Source organism: Tamandua tetradactyla, chromosome 26 (assembly GCF_023851605.1).
Source record: "Tamandua tetradactyla isolate mTamTet1 chromosome 26, mTamTet1.pri, whole genome shotgun sequence".
NCBI classification, from domain to species: Eukaryota; Metazoa; Chordata; class Mammalia; order Pilosa; family Myrmecophagidae; genus Tamandua; species Tamandua tetradactyla.
Genome location: NC_135352.1, coordinates 16,938,197 through 16,958,618, shown reverse-complemented (window position 1 = coordinate 16,958,618; position 20,422 = coordinate 16,938,197). Strand labels below are relative to the sequence as shown.

Sequence of the window (20,422 nt, the reverse complement as noted above, 5' to 3'; positions counted from 1 at the left end):
AAGGTCACTGGCTGGCAGACTCGGTGATTCACTCAGCCTCATGGCTTTTCTCAGCTCTGCTGTGGCTTTCTCATAGCTTTGTTGTCATCCTGTGCTCTCTCAGAATCTTTTCATAGGATTCCAGTAAACTAATCAAGTTCCATGTAGAATGAATGGGTGGGGACACGTCTCCATCTAATCACATTTAATGCCCTCAGTTGATTGAGTCACATCTCCATGGAGATAACAATGTAATCAAGTTTCCAACTTTTAGTACTGAATAGGGATTAGAAGAAACGGTTGCTCCCACAAGATCAATTAGGATTAAAACATGGCTTTTCTAGGGTATATAAGTCTTTTCAAGCCAGTACACCACACCACCACCACCTTACACTGTGTAGAATATTTATCCCTATTGATGATAGCACTTTTTTGTAATTGCACTAATTTTTTAGCAGCAGTTATCTTTGTTACAATTGATGAAAAATTGTTGAAATAGTGCAATTACCTATTGTTCTAGTTTATCTTAGGTTTATATTTCCACATACCAAACGATTATTAAAACCTTGCATTCATATGGTACATTTGTTATGATTCATGAAAGAGCATTCCTGCACTTGTATTATAAACTATAGTCCATCATCTACAATGAGATTTACTGTTATACAGCCCTATTCTTTATCTTTTAAATTTATTGTAGTAACATATATGACCTAAAGTTTCCCCTATTAAGCACACTCACCTAGTTAATGCAGTGCTAATAGATACACTCACAATAATGTGATGCCATCACAACCATCCATTTCCAAACCATTACGATCAACCTAAATAGAAATTCTATACAAGTTAAGCATCAACTCACCACTTTCTAACCCCAAAATATCCCCTGGTTACCTCTATTCTAGATCTAACTCTATGAGTTTATTTATTGTAATTAGTTCATATCACATACAATGTATGCCTGGCTTATTTCACTCAGTATAATATCCTCAAGTTTCACCCATGTTGTTGCATGCATCAGGACTTCATTCCTTTTTACAGCTCAATAATATCCCACTGTATTCATCTGTTAAGGGACAATTGGGATGTTTCCATCTTTTGGCCATTGTGAATAATACTGCTAGGAATATCAGTGTACAAATATCTGTTCCAGCCCCCATTTTCAATTCTTCTGGGTATATACCTAGTAGCAGAATTGTTGGCCAGAATGCAATGTATAAGAAATGAAATGGCTTTTTTTAAATGGAAATATAATAAATTACAGGTTTATAAAGGCCAAGAAAACGTCCCAATTAAAACAAGTCTATAGAAATGTCCAATCTAAGGCATCCAGGGAAAGATACCTTCTTTCAAGAATGCTGATGATGTTCAGGGTTTGTCTCTTGGCTAGAAGGGTGCATGGCAAAGTATGCTAGCTTTCTCTTCCAGCTTCTCGTTTCATGAAGCTCCCTGGGAGGCTGTTTTTTTTTCTTCACCTCCGAAGGTTGCTGGTTGGTGGACTCTCTGCTTCATGGTTCTGCAGTGTTCTAAAAAGGGAGTCTCTCCAAAATGCATCTTCTTTTAAAAGGTTAATTGGTGGAGTCACAACTCCATGGACGCTATCTGATCAAAAGTTACCACCCACAATTGGGTGGGTCACATCTCCAAGGAAACAATCAAAATGTTCCCAGCCAGCCATACTGAATGAGGATTAAAGGACATGGCTTTTGTGGGGTCCACCACAGATTCAAATCAGCATAATCAGTGTACAAATATCTGTTCAAGCCCCCACTTTCAATTCTTCTGGGTATATACCTACTAGCAGGATTCTTGGATCCTATGGTAATTCTGTACTTAGTTTCCTGAAAAACTGCCAAACAATTTTTCACAGCAGCTACACCATTTTACATTCCCACTAGCAATGAATGAGTGTTCCTATTTCTTCACATTATATCTAATACTAGTAGTTTTCTGTTTTTTAATAGTAGCTATTCTAGAGGGTATGAAATTATATCTCAGTATGATTTTGATTTGCATTTCCCTAATAGCTAATGATGTTGAGCATCTTCTTATGTGTTTTTAGCTATTTGTATATCCTCATTAGAGAAATGTCTATTAAAGCCTTTTGCCCATTTTTTAATTGGGTTGTCATTTTATTGTTGAGTTATAGAATTTCTTTATATATTCTAGATATTAAATGCTTATCAAATACGTGGCTTCCAAATATTTTCTCCCAGTGAGTAGGTTGTCTTTTTACTTTCATGGCAAAGTCTTTTAATGCGCAAAAATTTTTAATTTTGAGGAGGTCTCATGTGTCTATTTTTTCTTTCATTGCTTGTGCTTTGAGTGTAAAGTCTAAGAAATAATTGCCTAGCACAAGATCCTGAAGATGCTCCCCACATTTTCTTCTAGGAGTTTTATAACCCTGGCTGTTATATTTAGGTCTTTGAATCCATTTTTAGTTCATTTTTGTATATTATATGACATAGGGGTCCTCCCTCATTCCCCTGCATAAGGAAATCCAGTTCTCAGCCACATTTGTTGAAGAGACTGTTCTTTCTCAATTGTGTGGACTTGGCAACCTTGCCAGCAATCACTTGGTCATGAATGTGAGGTCCATTTCTGAACTCTTAACTTGATTCCGTTGGTTAATATATCTATCTTTATGCTAGTATCATACTGTTTTGACCACTGTAGCTTTGTAATAAGTTTTAAAGTCAGGGCATGTGAGTCCTCCAACTTTGTTATTTTTCAAGATGGTTTTGGCTATTCAAGTCCCCTTATCCTTCCAAATAAATTTCATAATTGGTGTTTCCATTTGTGGAAAATAAACTGTTAGAATTTTTATTGGGATTTCATTTGACTCTTTTAATCACTTTGGGTACAATTGACATATTAATATTTAGTCTTCCAATCCATGAGCATGGAATGTGTGCCTGTTAATTTAACTCTTCTATGATTTCTTTTAGCAAAGATTTATAGTTTTCCAAGTACAAGTTCTTTACCTCCTTGATTAAATTTATTCTCGTTAGATATTTAATTCTTTTAGTTGCTATTTTAAATACAATTTTTTTCTTGTTTTCTTCTTAGATTGCTCATTACTAGTATATAGAAACACTATTGACTTTTGCATGTTGATTTTGTACCCTGCCTCTTTGCTGGATTCCTTTGTTAACTCTAGTACTCTGCTGTAAATTCTTCAAGAATGTCTCTATATAAAATCATGTCATATGCAAATATTGAAAGTTTTGCTTCTTTCTTTCCAGTGGATGCCTTTTATTTCTTTTCTTGCCTGATTTCTCTGGCTACCATTTCTGGCACAATGTTGAATAAGAGTGGTGACAGTGGGTTTCCTTATCTTGTTCCACATCTAAGATGGAACGCTTTCAGTCTTTCACCATTGAGTATGATGTTAATAGATGATAAAGTTTCTATCTATTCCTCTTTTCCTAAGTGTTTTTATCAAGAAAGAATCTTAGATTTTGTCAAATGCTTTCTCTGTATCAATAGAGTTAATTGCATGTTTTTTTCCCTGTGTTTTGTTAATGCATTGTATTACATTAACTGATTTTCTTATGTTTAATTACTCTGGGATACCTGGGATAAAATTGACTTTTTCGTCATATTTGGTTCTTTTAATATGTGTTGGATATGATTTGCAAGTATTTTGTTGAGAATTTTTGCATCTATATTCATAACAGATATTGATCTATAATCTTCTTTTCTTGTAATACTTTTATCTGGCTTTGGTATTATTAGGGTGATTATTGACCTCATAGAATGAGGTAGATAGTGTTCCCTCCTCTTCAATTTTTTGAGAGTTTGAGCAGGACTGGTGTTATTTCTTTTTGGAATGATTGTTAGAATTCACCTGTGAAGCCATCTGATCCTAGGCTTTTCTTTGTTGGGGAGGTTTTGATGACTGAATCAATCTCTACTTGAAATTGGTCTGTTAAGGTCTTCTATTTCTTCTAGAGTCTGTGTTGTTTGTGTAATTTTAGAAATTTGTCCGTTGCTTCTAGGTTGTCCAACTTGTTGGCATACAGTTGTTCATAATATCGTCTTATGATCCTTTTATTTTGTGGGGTCAGTAGTCATGTACCCCCTCTCATTTTTTATTTGTTTATTTGCATCTTCACTCTTTATTGTCAGTCTAGCTGAGGGCTTATCAATTTTATTGATCTTTTCAAAGAGCCAAACTTTGGTTTTGTTAATTCTATTGTTTTTTATTGTCAATTTCATTTGTTTCTGCTCTAATCTTTGTTCTTTCTTTCTTTCTGCTTGCTTTGAGGTTAGCTTACTGATCTTTTTATGGTCCCTCCAGGTGTTCCATTAGATCTTTGATTTTAGCTCTGTCTTCTTTTTTTAATGTAAGCATTTTACGGTTATTCATTTCCCTCTCTGTACTGGCTTCACTGCATCCCATAAGTTTTGATGTGCTATGATCCAATTTTTTTCATCTCAAGATATTTACTTGTTTCCCTTGCAATATCTTCTTTGATCCATTGATTGTTTGAGTGTGTTAACTTCCATAAGTTTGCTGATTTTCCCGTTCTTCAGCTGATATAGATATCTAGTTTCATTCCATTATGACCAGAGAAGATACTTTGTATGATTTCAATCTTTCTAAATTTATTGAGACTTGTTTTGTGACCCACATGTGGTCTTTCCTGGAGAACGACCGGTGGGCACTTAAGAAGAATATATATGCTATTGTTTTGAGGTCAATATTCAGAATATGTCTCTGTTCATTTATCATATTATTCAAGTTCTGTTTCCTTATTGATCTTCCATCTAGAGGTTACATCTATTGATTGGAGCAGTTTATTAAAGCCTCCAACCATTACTGTACCAGTGTCTATTTCTCCCTCAAGTTTTGCCAGTGTTTGCCTCATGTATTTTGGGGCCCCCTGTATTATTCGCCTCATCTGCAAAGTAAAGAGAGGAGACTCTAACTCCCTTTCTCACTTCTTTCTTCTGGAATTATGTCTCAGTGTTTGCCTTCTCAGTTGGCAGATTTGCATTTTTATCCTTTCCTTTGACCCACCCAGTATACAAGCTGGTGAAATAATTAATTAGTAAGTTTTGTAAACTCACTAAGTTAAATGTGTGTACATAATTCTTTCACACCATATGCAAGCTGTATCTAATTACAAAGTGAAATCCCCTTTTGTGATTATTACTTTCATTTCCATATTTCCGAGCCACAAGGGAAATAAATCTATTCAACTGATTTTACCCACACTGGCATTCTTAACATGTCAATTTGTCTTCTGTTATTATAATCAATGTCATCATGGTGATTGCTATTGAGCCATAGTAGCTAAACATGTGAAATAGTTCATAAATAAATGTTTCTACCTTTGTTTGGCAAGAACTGTTCTGCTAGCATTGCTTTGTGGAAGATATCAAGAAACACTTGCTTACCCGAAACTGTAGAGCTGTGTTCCGGTAACCATGTTTCTTGAAGATGATTGTATAGTGATATAGTTTTTACAATGTGACCATGTGATTATGAAAACCTTGTGTCTAGAAATTTATGTGACTACAGTTGGGGGCCTAATTATGTCACAATGATAAGAAAGTTAACTTAGATTCACCTGCTCTACATTTCTAGTCCAATATCTAGAAAAAGTGACTCTATTTGAATCTATTGAATGGTGTATCTATAAAGTGAACCAAAGGCAGCAAAACCATGTTCAGCACTGACAAAATCTAACATTACTGACAGGCAGTCCAGCGTGGGAAAAGAGTACAAGCTTTAGAATCAGATATGACTTAAAATTATGTCACTTCACTTACTAACTGCTTGACTTTGGCAGATCACCCATTATCTCTGATCCTCCTTTTCTTACCCAGAAAATGAGAATAATAATATCTGCCCAGACGTGTTGCAAAAATCAGATAAGATTATATATCTAAATTACAGACCAAACATCTTTGCACAGAGTAGATACTCCATAAGTTGCTTGCCCGTATTGTAATTTTTATTTGACCACATTTTAGCTCCAAATGTATAATTTTAATGTATTTTATTTGTTTGTTTTTCCATTCGTTGATTATAACTGATTAGGGAGGCCATATTGCACAGTCTCAGGAGTTACGCAAAATGGCAACCCATTGGACATGATGTTCCTTTCCCAGGCATTGAGCCATCATCTTATGGTCAGACTTGGTATATCTAAGCTTACAGCTGCAAACAGCATGGATTAGCTTGAGTAAGCATCAGCTAATATGAGTAATAAGCAAATAGCAAACAAGCATCTCTGCTTTTAAATGGGTCAAGGGTGAAGATGAAGGAGATTAAGAGGAAAGTTCAATCATTCTCTTTGTAGTCAAAGTAAAAAATAACGTTTTGATTCACCGTAGTCACATTACAATCTGAAGTCCAATAACTCCAGTCTATTGAGACTTGACATTGATATATGTGCCTCTCATCCAAACTTCTTGTTGTTCTAATGACATAGAATTTTCCAGTGTTTTCTCTGAATTTGCTGTCTTTTTAAACACTTTTTCTTGGTATATGCAACAATAGCTTCTTAGTATAAGTATAGTATACTAAGTATAAATTAGTATAAATTATGCTAATTTTTAGATAAGGTAGCTCCTTTTATCTGTCATGTATGGCTTCATATTTATTACAAAGAGGAAAAAGTATGGCTTTACTTTTGTTTTGTCATATCTCGGCAATCCTGTTTAGATTTTTCAAAATCGGGAATGGTTTTTAGTTTGGAATTCACAGAGTGAAAGCAAATAAATTCTTTTTCAATTCACACATGTCAAAATTTCCTATTGATCTGATATACTTCAACTTAAAAAGACTCTTTATGGCTAAAATAAGTACTAACTGGCTTACAGAATGGTGAACAGTGTCGGTATGTTACTATTTTATTTATTGACAGATTGTTCAACTAAGACTTGGCTGATTCCAAGTTCAGATGTGATTAGAGAGTTTGATGGATGACTTACTGTACTTGACACTTTGGGTACAGAGAACCTCAGTCTGCTCTTAGCTGTCCTGCATGGCGCCTATCCTTCCTTGGGGTACTGATTTAAGTGCTGCATGATGTTTAAAATGAGCCTTGCAGCTCAGCAGCTGCATGCCGGGAAGCGAAGCCCACCTGTTTTGCTTGCTGGAACCCCCATCTCTGCTCAAGGCCTGCCATGAGGAATCCTTCAAACTGTGATGCCCTCTGGCACAATGGCAGCTGTCCAGTGAGGTACTGGGAATTCTCTCAGCTACTGATTCTCATGATGTGGCCAGCAGCAGCAGTAGCAGCAGCATCACCTTAGGACCTTGTTTGAAATGAAAAGTTCTCAGGCCCCACCCAAGTCCTAGTGAGTCAGAAATTCTAAGCCTGAGGCCCAGTAATCCGTGGTTTAACAAGCTCCCTGGGTGATTTTGAGGCATGCTCAAGTTCAACAGGCTCTGCTCCGTGCTCAAGGCCCGCACGCGCCCACACCCAGTGTCCCAAGATACTAGAAGCTGCATCACAGGCTAACTGACTTCACTCCTGGCTTTGATCTGGTCTCAGTTTTAAGGAATTCTGTAAATACCAGACAATTCCCCATGTTTCTCTTAAATGTGATCAGATGAGTCAAGCTTTTCAACCTTTTAGGGGTTTTCTTTTCTCTTCTTCTTTGTTTGTTACTGGTTTCTTTTATAGAGTGTATTGGTTATAAACTAAAGGAATTGGTTCAAACAGGGGCAAAGAGTACTTTTGCTGAAATCTGATCCACAACCCATTAGGGTTGTTTCTTGCTGCTGTTGTTAACTTCTTTTTATTGTATAATATAACATTTACACAAAGCAAAGAAAGAAAAAAGCAATAGGTTTCAAAGTACTCTTCAATATGTTTTACAGGATAGATCCCAGAGTTTGTCATGGGCTACCATTCCATTATCACAGATTTTTCCTTCCAGCTGCTCCAGAATATAGGAGGCTAGAAGGAATAGATATTTTTTTATCTTCACAATTGACTTTTTAAAAATTTTTTTGTGAGAAATAATATATATATACGAAAAAGCAACAGATTTCAAAGCACAGCACAACAATTAGCTATAGAACAGATTTCAGAGTTTAATGTGGGTTACAATTCCACTATTTCAGGTTTTTACTTCTAGCTGCTCTAAGATACTGGAGACTAAAAGAAATAGCAATTTAGTGATTCAGCCATCATTCTCGTTTGTTAAACCCTCCCTTCTCTGTGCAACTCCACTCTCACCTTTGATCTTTCTAGCCCACTCTTGGGGTATTTGGGCACAGCTCATTAGTTTTTACTAAAATCCTACCAGACATCTTGTTTTCCCATCAGCATGAGTCTCAAAGTAACAATATTGAGCCTGGATATCCCTATAGTTTAACCTGAACATGATTTTGTCACTACTATGACGTGGGAAATCCCAAGCCTTTGGAGAAATTTAAGAGCTGGTGAAACCATCCCAAGAACAAGAATAATTCCCCAGCCATCCAATGAAGCCACGGAGTGTAGTTTAATTTTCCAAGACCGTCTCTCCATTAGTTTTAAGCATTTCAAAGGCAACGACATATATTTTACTTCTTGGTAAACCTTTGGTGGATGAATTAATTAGGAGAGTTATACTTAGGCCAGATTGTTAAAAGAGTTTGGGACAACTTTGAAAAAAATAATAAAGCTTTGTTATAAAGCTTTGTGAGCTTTATAACAGCAATAAAACAAACAATCGCCACCACAAAATGTTAACGCACTGAGGCAACAGCCAATCAAACACATTCATTTTTCCGGAGAGGAAATTGGGACCCAAAATTTACATCTGTTGGGCTTATGAAAGGAAAACACAAAAAAGACCAGCAACCAAAAGTAAGCAGGACCACATGCAAAGAAAGAGCCAGCCTGAAAATTGGAAAACGAAACCAGACCAAAAATACTGCCTGGAATGCCTTCACTCAGACATGCGCACAGTTTTCTCCCACACTTCATTCAGGCCTCTGACCCAAGATCACCTCTCCAGAGGGGATTCCTGGCCCCTGCCCAATACCCTAGAACCACACCCAGCCTCACCCATCATGCGCTCACCCTTCACTCTGCTTCATTTTTCTTCCTATACTGGCTGTTATCTGACCTTTTTTCTTTTTTTCTAGAATTAGCTGTGCACCTTCCTTATATTTACTTATTTTTTACTCTTTTTAATTGGAGAAGTTGTAGGTTTACAGAAAAGTTGTGCAAAAAAATACAGAGTTCTCATATCCCCTTCACGTTTGCATTAGTGTGGTACGTTTGTTACAACTGATGAAAGAATATCATTAAAATTACACTATTAACTATAGTCCATGGTTTACATTAGAGGTCACTGTGTTGTACAACCGTATGGTTGGGGTTTTTTAATTTTTATTCTAGTGATATATGTTCAACCTAAAATTTTTCCTTTTAGCCATGTTTGAATATATAATTCATATAAATATTAGATAATTCACTTCACAATGTTGTGCTGCCATCACCATCATCCATTAGCAAACTTTTCCATCACCCCAACCAGAAACTGTACAATTTAGCCATTGCCTATAGTCACCCTAGTTCCTAGTAGTTTGTATTCTATTTGCTTATGCTTACTCTGTATTTGCTTATTCTTACTCTAATTAATTCCCTATCATTGAGGTCATGCGATATCTGTACTTCCGTGTCTGGCTTATTTCACTCAACATCATATCTTCAATGTTCATCCCTGCTGCTATCTATATCGGAAATTCATTTCTTTTGGAGGCTGAATAATATTCCACTGCAGGTATATACCATATTTTGTTTATCTGTTCATCTGCTGATAGACATTTGGGCTGCTTCCGTCTTTTACCAATTATGAATAATGCCACCGTGAACACTGGAATGCAAATATCTGTTCAAGTCCCTGATTTCAATTCTTTTGGGCATATACTTAGAAGTGGGATTGCTAAGTCATATGATAATTCTATCCTTATCTTCTTGAGGAACTGCCAAACTGTTTTCCACAGTGGCTGCGCTATTTTACATTCTCAGCAATAGTGAACAAGTGTTCCTATTTCTCCATATCCTTCCCAACACATATTATTTTCTCCTGTTTTAATAATAGTCATTCCAGTGGGTGTGAAATGGTATCTCATGATGGGTTTTAATTGCTTTTCCCTAATGGCTAATGATGTTGGGCATTTTCTCATGTCTTTTTTGAGCAGTTGTACTTATTCTTTGGAAAAATATCTATCCAAGTCTTTTGCCCATTTTTCATTTGGGTTTCTTATCTTTTTTGTTGTTGGGTTGTAGGGTTTCTTTATATGTTCTGGATAAGAAGCCCTTATTGAATATGTGGTTTTCAAGTATTTTCTCACATTCTGTAACTTGTCTTTTTGCTTTCATGATGAAATCCTGTGATACATAAATGTTTTTAATTTTGACGAGATCCCATTTATCTATTTTTTCTTTTGGGGGAAAGGCTAAGCAATCATTGCCTCACACAAGGTCCTGAAGACACTAACCTATGCTTTCTTCCAGGGGGATTAGAATTTGGGTTCTTATATTTAGCTCCCTCTGGAACTGGGCCAGGGTCCCATGATAGGAACACAGGCTGGGGAGAAAATGGACAAGGGGCTAGCAAGGGCACCAGTAGCTCTTCCTACCATTTTTTAAAGCTGCATTTTCTTGATTCAGCATTCACCTGGTTACTGCAACCCTTCAACCATTTTACAGAGCTTCAAGGAAGATGGTTCTGCCAGCTTTTGCTAGTTGTTCAAAGATTATATGGGGAAACAGCACCTGGAGTGTTTTATACCTTCATCTTGGTCAACCATAGGTCCAGAGTCTGCCACCTGATCTTATATTACATTTATGTCTGTCTCTCTTCTTTAGAATAGAGGCTTCATGAGTATGGCACAGATTTTGTATGTTCTATTCACTTATGTATCCTTGCTGCTTAATTACATGGTAGACATTCAATCAGTATTTGCTAAAGGAAGGAAGGAAGGAAGGCCTTAAACCATCAGTGAATGCAATGATAAGCTAATTATCATAGATTTATAGACTGTCTATACTAACAATTATTACTATGGAGAAAAATCATGGTCCCTTTGTTTATTGAGTGAAAGACTAGAGATTGTTTTCTTAAGAAAAATTTGTACATATCCACAAAAATATTTTCCATGCAATTAAGGGTCCCAGGTTAATAGACTCTGCTTCATGTGCTGTCCACTTACAAATTTAGTTTTGTAGAAATGGACTTTACACCTTAAATCAGAAATACTCTTTGATTTTTAAGAAAATTTACTGGAGATGAGAGCCACCCGACCTCCTTATTTAGAAACAAGTGAAATGAAGACAAGATTTTTCTAACTTGTATCATATCAGGAATCAAGTGTGATTTTAAAACAGCATACAAATATCAACAAGATATGTAAAATACTATACTGTACTCTGTTGTCTGATGGTATGACTCTAGAGATATATGTAGAATATACTACTTTAGTTCTTGATGACCTGTCATTTGCCTGGAACTGTGTGAAATGCTTTGCCAACATCTTATCTTTATAAATAGCTTTGAAGGTCATTGCCCGAGGCCAGAAAAGTCTCATACTGTGCCTTCTCCTGTGTGACTTAGAGGCCAATTACAATATCACTTGAACAAGTTCATCTCTTTCTATAGTTTTCTTAACTTTGAAAATTGTTCTCACATGCATTCTCTCATTGTCTTTTGACCTTATCACACTCTATGATAAAGATGGAATAGTGTATGCAATACTTATTTAAAAAGCAAGAGAATGATTAAGTTCATTAACTTGTTATCAGTCAATCATTCCACAAAAATATTATTGAGGTCCTATCCTTACAGAAATTTCCCACTATCTTGTTACCAAACATGTGCATTATCTATGAAGTGCTCCTGGTATAATAATCCGAATCATAAAAAGCTTTCGGTTAACTTACAGGGAGATTCTAAGGTGAACCATGCCAAGTGACTTGGCTAAAGTAAAAAACAAGTTGGGGCAACTCCCAAGAAAATGGGCCAGGCCCTTGATTTTGAGGCTTGCCCTTATGAAACTTGTTTCTGTGGAGGAGAAGCTAAGACTACCCAAGGCAAGGCCTGGGAGTTGCTTCCAGGAAGCCTCTTTGTTGCCCAGCTGTGGCCTCTCTCTCTCTAGGCCCAACTCTGCACGGAGTTGTCCTCCACCCCTGCATGAGTCATGGCATTCAGGGGTGAAGATCTCCCTGGCAGTGTGGGGCATGGCTCCTGGGGATGAGTCTGGTCCTGGCACCGCGAGATTGACTATACTTTCTGGACCAAGGAGAGGTAAGAAGCTGTAATAAAATAAGGCATCAGTGGCCAGGAGAGATCGAAAGAAGTCAAGAGGCTATTCTGGAGGTGACTCTTTCACAGATTTAGTTACATAGTGCTAATTGCATGGTTTGCTAACCCCCTTCGAGCATCACTCCTATTGACTCTTGAGAACATCTAGGGTTCAAACTGAGGCTCTATAAACATTTCATGCACTATGATTGCTTTCCTGGAACCTATAATTCTTAGAGGGTTCCTGGTTCAGATGAGTCCTGAAACCCAGAGGGACCAGCCTCGCAAAGATTATCAGTGAATTTCATTCCCCTGTCCTTTAGTGTCAACACCCCTTCTCATCATGAAAAAGTTAGAATGAGCATTGCCCAAAGATCCCTATGGATCAGGAGAAGGATCAAAGGAGAATGAGGAGATATAACAGAGAGAAATAGGATTTGGCAAAAGAGTATGCTGAATCACTATATTAATATTCTTTCTAGCCTCGAGTATTTAGGAGCAGCTAGAAGGAAAAATCGGAAATGGTGGAATAGTAACCCATGACAAACTCTGGGATCTGTTCTGTAACTACTAGTTGAAATGTGCTTTGAAAATTATTGCTTTTTTCTTTCTTTGTTTTGTATATATGCTCTATTTTACAATAAAAAATGTTTAAAATTTTAAAAAAGAAAAAGCAAGTTAGGGCATAACTGCAACTTCTTCAGGTTCTTTTGGTTGTATCAAACCATCCATAAGGGCAATATTGTCGCAACTTTGAGGATAATTTTCAATTTAACCTAGATGTTTATCAAGTACCCCCTCTATCCATGCTGTTTGGCTAGTAACATTGAAGGATAGTACTCAACATGTGATAGGACATCAACAAGTATAGCCTGAATGAAAGAATAAATGAATGGATCCACATTAATCCAAATTGTGTGTAGAATTAATATCATGGGAAAATATTTCTTTTCGTGAAGTTTATATCATCAGCTGTTGAAAGAATCGGATTCACTTCTTGACCCTGAGGAACTCTTGTTTAATTCACTTAACTATTATATCATATTTTTCTTTGTTACTCTGAATCTAATTTCTGTTAAATGTCAGTCATGTTATGCTTTCTAGTCTTATTTTACCAAAATTGATTACCAAAAGGTGCTCTGTAGGTCTAAATACATATATCCCATGCTTTAACATATGTATTATCTTGGAAATTCAGTTTTCTTAATTTTGTCTTACATGCTCCTAAATTCTCTGATATGCACTCAAGAAAACTGATACATAGACATCAGACAGCCCCTTATTTTTCCACCTATTTGCAATTCACTGATGGTAATATGATTATCAAATCAAATCAAGGCATTAAAAATAATTGCAAAATACAAATTTCCTAGACTATCTTGCTACCCTGCATTGTGACCTTTGAAAATATTGGACCAATTTTGTTTTACATAACTACAAGTGAGTTCATCCCTAATTACAAATGAAGTAATTCATTAGTCTGAAATGAGGCAGATAAGGGATAATTTAATTTAAAAAATAAAGCTAATTGAGTCAGAAATATCTTTGCTTAAGTCCCCTTGGGGAACTGGTGAGAAAGGGGGAAAATTCAACTCCCCCATGTGGAAAATTCCTGATATTCTCACATGCAGTGGTGACAACCAAAGCAATAGGCTGAGCCCTCAGTCTTGGGGTTTGTTTATATGAAACTTATCCCTGCAAAGGATAGGCTAAGCCTACTTAAAATCAGGCTTAAGGGTCACCCCCAGAGAACCTGTCTTATGGCTCAGATGTGGTCTCTCTTCCGTCAGCCAATACAAGCAAACTCACTGCCCTCCCCCTCTTTATGTGGGACATGACTCCCAAGTGTGTAAACCTTCCTGGCAACATGGGACAAAAATCCTAGAATGAGCTGGGACTCAGCATCAAGGGTTTGAGAAAACCTTCTAGACCAAAAAGAGGAAGAGAGGACTGAGACAAAATAAAATGTCAATGGTTGAGAGATTTCAAACAGAGTCGAGAGGTTATCCAGGAGGTTATTGTTACACATTATTAGATAGCACCTTTTCAGTTGAGGTATATTGGAGAGGCTGGAGGGAAGTGCCTGAAAATGTAGAGCTGTGTCCCAGTAGCCATGTTTCTCGAAGATGATTTTATAACGATATAGTTTTCACAATGTGACTGTGTGATTGTGAAAAACTTGTGTCTGAATCTCTTTTTATCTATGGTATGGACAGATGAGTAAAACATATGGATTAAAAATACATAAATAATATGGGGAACAAATGTTAAAATAAATTAAGTAGATTGAAATGCTAGTGATCAATGAAAGGGAGTGATAAGGGGTATAGAAAAAAATAGGGGAAACAAAGGCTAAAATACTTTGGGTAGATGGAAATACTAGCAATCAATGAGAGAGAAGGGTAAGGAGTATGGTATGTATGAGTTTTTTCTTTTTTCTTTTTATTTCTTTTTCTGAATTGATGCAAATGTTCTAAGAAATATCATGGTGATGAATATACAACCATGCAGTGATATTGTGAGCTATTGATTATATACCAAAATGGAATGATCATATGGTAAGAATGTTCATGTTTGAATGCTGTTATGTTTTAAAAAAATTTTTTAATTAATAAAAAGGAAATATCTTTGCTTGATTTCAGAAACCTTACTGCCAATATCTAAGGTGTTTCAAAAATAACATCCATATAGCCCTTGTTTTCTGTGTCCGTGATCAAGATTTTATTATAATAGAACTGAAATGCTCTTATAACAGCCCAGATTTCAGTTCTACAATGAAGGTATTATCAAACACGTATTTGAATAAATTTTCATTCATTTTCTATTATTTTTTCTTCGGTAAGGAAGCTATACTTTCCCTTCTGCTTTGGCCAGAACCATTTGATTTTTTTCCTGTGTTTATATTTGCCATTTTATCTCCTTTAGCCAACTATTTAGTAAATCATTTACTTCTACTCTAATAATGTATATATCTTATGTCTATTTGAAAAATTGACAAATTTAACAGTAGTCTTAACATTTTGACTCTGTCAAATGATAACATCACATACGACAATATCCCCATCTGTTTGGGGGCATATTACATGGTGTTTTCAAATTTTTTCACAGTAACCGTCACGACAACCCTGCAAGTAAGAACTAGTATTGTTCTCATTTTATAAAGAAGATGAAACTCAGGCCATGAGCATATAGCTAGTAAGTGACAGAGGTCATACGCAAACCCGATCTTCTGATAATTCCAGTTCTTTTCCTACTACACAACAGATTCATAGAATATCCCAGATAACCAAGCACTGTGGGCCAGCATACTTATTTCAGCCTGGCTACATTAACTCTGTGAGGTTCTGGTAGCTATAAACTTGATATAAAGCACAAGCTGATCTCATGCATTGAGAAAAATAATACTCCTCTTTTGTAAGCATTGAAAATTTTCCCCTGGAAATATTATTGTATTAGTTTACAATATTAAAATAATCTAAAAATATAAAGCATGTATTAATAGATCATAATTTCTACCATTGTGATTCTATCTTCCATCCTAATAATGAACCTTCCACCTCATAGTCAAGCAACTTCACATTAGGACAGGATGCATGTTAGAAAAATAAATTCAAAGCTATTTATTAAAGGTTCTACTTCCCTGGATTTCAACAAATAATGGATCATGCATCATAGACATAGATGAATAATCTCCAGCTCCTTTTTGAAGTTTTATGGGGAAAATAATTCACTCATTTGCATTTTCAAAAGAAAGACAAACCTTTGAAAATACTCAACCTGTCCAATTTTGGGAAAGATTCTGAATATCATATCTTTTCTTCTCCCAGCTGAAATTCACATGCAATATATAATGAATTTTGCTTTCAACTATTAAAAAAATACGTTAAAATGAAGCATCTTTCATAATTCTCAAAACAACTGCTTATGAAAATCTATTTTGACAGAAAATAACACCAATTTAAAATAACAGAGTCATAAATATACACGTCATAAATAGGTCCAATAAATAATATTTGATTAATTTTGCTTCCCTATATTGTCATGTACCTGTGGCAGACTTAGTAAAAAATGGGTAAATAAATTGGTCCTGTGGTTATATGGAACAATAGAGCTAGGTTTGGCTTGAACATTTGATTTGCTAAATTAGTGTCTTCTAAAAGGCAGAATAGTTGTGTCTTAGCATCCTCGGGCTGCCATGGCAACCAACCACAAACTGGGTAGCTCCCAACAACAGAAATGTACTGTCTCACAGTTCTGGAGGTTAGAAGTCTGAATTGAGGTATTGGCTGGACCATGCTTTCACTGAAGAATGTAAATTTCTGGTAGTGAATCACCAGCAATCCATGGCATTCTGTAGTCTATGGCATAAATCAATTGTTGCCTCTATCACATGGCTGTTCTCTTTCTCTATCTGACTGTTTGTGCCCAAATTTAATTTATTATATAATTTATTTAATTTATTATAAATTTTATAAATTAATTTACTAAATTTATTGATTTAATTTATTATATAAAGGATATCAGCCATACTGGAGTGGGGTAGTCCTCTAATACAGTTTGTCCTCATTTTGACTAATAACATCTTCAAAGACCCTATTTCCAAATAGAATCATATTCCCAAGATTGGAGGTTAAGATTTGAATGTACCTGTTTGGAGGACACAGTTCAACCCAAAACAATATGATACTATTATCCTACAGTTCTTGAAGCCCAGTTCTTATGAGAACAGGAGTTTCCATCAGTTTGACCAAGGGATGACTTATCGTGAATTTAAAAAAAGGATGTTAGTTTTAAAAATACTCTTTTAAAAATATTTTGAGAAACTTCGGTCAAGGTTTACACAACCCTCTCTTAATTGTCTTCCCCCTACATTTAAAAGTGAAATAGCTTGAACATGAACTTATCTGGAAAATATTTTCTTATGTGCTTACGTTGTTTTCTTTACAGATAGCAGTATTTCATAGAGAAAAGTAGTTGGCTCCACATCCCTTGATTTTCTTACCCTCTGAATATGATTCTTTTTTAAAAAAAAATCCTACATTGGGGGGAGGGTGTAAGGATAGTTCAGTGGTAGAATTCTCATCTGTCATACAGGAGACCTGGGTTCGATTCCCGCTCCATGCACTTCCCAAAACAAACAAGCAAAACAAACGAAAGTCAACAAATGGTGCTGTAATAAGAGGATACTCACATGAAAAAAGAATGAAATGTGAACCTACCATACAACATACAAAAAAAAGTCTTTCTCACCTGCCATTCCAGAGACCTGGATTCAAATTCCCAGTACCTGCCCATGCAAAAAAAAAAAAAGTCCTTTATTTGAACTCTAGCAAACCATAAACAAATTCTTTATAATTTGCCTGATTTTTTCCTAGTACCAGCTGTTCTTTCTCATGCTTCTTTGCTCTTCCTCCTTTAGGAGACTTCTAAATGTTGAAGACCCTGAGAGGCTGGCCCCAGCCATCTTTACCTCCCTGCCCATCCTATCTTTACAAGAAATCTCAGCCTGTCCCATGGTTTTAAATACACCTGCCAGATGATGACTCGGCCATTTACCATAACCTTGGTAGTCTACCTCCTGCCTTAGTTGTGAGGATGAAATTAGCTACTCTACCTAAAAGGGCTTAAGACAGTCCCTGGCCCATAAGAAGCATCAATAAATGGTAGCTATTATTATGACTTAACATCTTCACTTGGATGTCAAAGAAGCATTTCAAGTGTTCATGATAAAAGCAGGACAACTGGTTTCTTCTCCCTGACACACCCAGGTTTCCCTTTCTCAGTAAATGACATTGTAGTTCAGCCAGTACCCCAAGCCAAACACCTAGAAGCAATGTTTAATTCCTCTTCTCCGCACATGACCTAGTCATTCTATCCATCAGTAAGGCCTGCCAACTTTTCCTATGAAATATCTTCTGATACGTCCCCTGTCCTTCTCCACTCCTATGGCCCCTGATCAAGCCACCTTGTCCCACTGTCTCAACTGGCCTTCCTGCCTTCTGTCCTGCCCTCCCAGGTGATCTTCCTTTTTTTTTGTATTTAATAAGTCAGGTTATTTAATATAACAGCAAATGGATATTATATTAACATTCATGGGTTCAGTAGATCCATCTTATATTGATTTTATTTAATAATGAACTTTTTAACTCAAATGAGTATAAAAAGTTGGTAACTATCAAACATAATTGCTGTCTTAACTGTTCTAAAAGAAAAACACTTAAAAACAACCACATGAGCTTCAAGTTTTCTCTCCATAGAGGGTTTACCATGTTGAGTACCCTCATTTGCCGAAAACATGAGTCCACGCCAATGGAGGTGAAAACCTGATAATGCACGTCAGCTGGTATGCATCCTAAAAGTCACCTGTCTTTGCTTAAGGCTGCAGCCGGGCCTCTCCCCACACTAGCTGGTCTCTTGAGAGAAGGAGGGGACAAGCTTTGGGAGTCTAGCACATGCTTCATCAAGCAGCACAATAATCAATCTCAAGAAGACGCCTTCTGGGCCAGTTCCACAATACTTCAACAGCAGCAAATTCCACAAACAAGGGCTCTTGTGTATAAGCTCTCATCAACTTTGCTTTGTTGTCCCCCTGATCGAGGCTATCATCAGCTGTCTAAGGTGTGGACTGAGCACCAAGATTCTTATTGTTACAGATTTCCTTAGTTTCTTCAAATTCTGAAGGGAACCTCTATCCTCTTCTTCATCACTATTGAGAAAATCAGTAATAAGATGAATCATCATCTTCTATTTTCCATAGATGTTACAGTTCTTGCAGGAACAGCTGAACTGTTCCTTAAATGTTCCTTTTTCTTAACAAGTTTTGGGGATGCACTGCTCCTTGTGCTTCCAGAAGCAGGTCAGCAAGCAGTAGGGCGTGCGACAGGCCAGGCAACAGTATTTGGGGTTCTCCAAGCATATTGCACAGATGAAGATGCTACAATTGAGCAATGTCATGACATCTGAGAGGAGTTGTTGCAACCCCCAAGCATAACCTTGTGACCCGGTCTATCCTCTTTAATCTTTCTAAGCATTCAACATTTCAAGATACTCTCCACTTAAAATCTTCCAGCTGCTTTCCATCGCAACCAGCATAAAATTCCCACAAGGGCCTTTGGATCTGGTGCCAGCCCCATGCTGTCACCCTGTTCTCCTGTACTCTCTAGTTTTTTCACTATGCTTCAGCCTTTCTAGACTTGCTCTGTCTTTTGAGCAAACTAAACTCCTTTCCATTCCAAAGGTTTTGCACTTGTTTGTGCTGCTTCTCCCATATCTTTGCAGAGCTGTCTCTTCATTATTCAGGTTGTAACTCAAATGCCACCTCCTGAGAGCTAACTTCACAGCCTACCTTGTGGAAAGTGCCTTCCCTCCCTCTCTCCAAGCCTCTGTCACTCTCTGCCACTTGGCCTTATATTATCTCCTCTCAACATTTATCTGAATAGCTAATTGTTTGCCATGTTGTGCTGGTTTGAATCTGTTGTGCACCCCAGAAAAGCCAGGTTCTTAACACCTCATTCAATATTGCTGGATGGGATCTCTTTGATTGTTTCCATGGAGATGTGACCCACCCAGTTGTGAGTGGTGCCTTTTGATTAGATGGTTTCCATGGAGTTGTGTCTCCACCCATTCAAGGTGGGGTTGCTTACTGGAGCCCTTTAAGAAGGAACCATTTTGGGAAAACCTTTAGCGCCCACATAACCAGAGACCTTTGGAGATGCAGAAAGAAAATGCCCCCAGGGAAGCTTGTGACATGAGGAGAGAAAGCTAGCAGACATTGTCATGTGCCTTCCCAATTGAGAGATAAACCCAGAACTTCACTGGTCCTTTCCTTTGAGTGAAGGTGTCTTTCTCTGGATGTCTTAGTCTGAACATTTCTGTGGCCTTAGAACTATATACTTGCAATGTAATAAAATCTCTTTTTAAAAGCTATTCCATTTCTGGTATATGGCATTCCAGCAGCTGTGGCAAACTAATGCACATGTTTTTAGTCAATTTCCCCTTCTGGAAAGTTAACTTCATCAGGGAGGAGATTTCTGGTTCTATTCATCACTGTTTTCCCAGTGCCCCCAAACAGAGAAGACTCAAAAAATATGTGATGGCTGGCTACCTTTAGATTTGCTAAGATCTTGTGATGACTTCCATATTCTACTGTAGAGTTTAATAAAATTGAGCATGTTTATAG

The 20,422-nt window shown here is 36.8% G+C and overlaps 1 protein-coding gene and 1 pseudogene across 4 annotated transcripts in view; one reads left to right on the top strand and one right to left on the bottom strand.

The window, feature by feature from the left end:
- The window catches only part of DLC1 (DLC1 Rho GTPase activating protein), a 456,370-nt gene that overhangs the window by 185,076 nt on the left and 250,872 nt on the right, over window positions 1–20,422 (top strand). The window lies entirely within an intron of this gene.
- Window positions 18,726–19,197, bottom strand: LOC143669992 (zinc finger HIT domain-containing protein 3 pseudogene; annotated as a pseudogene).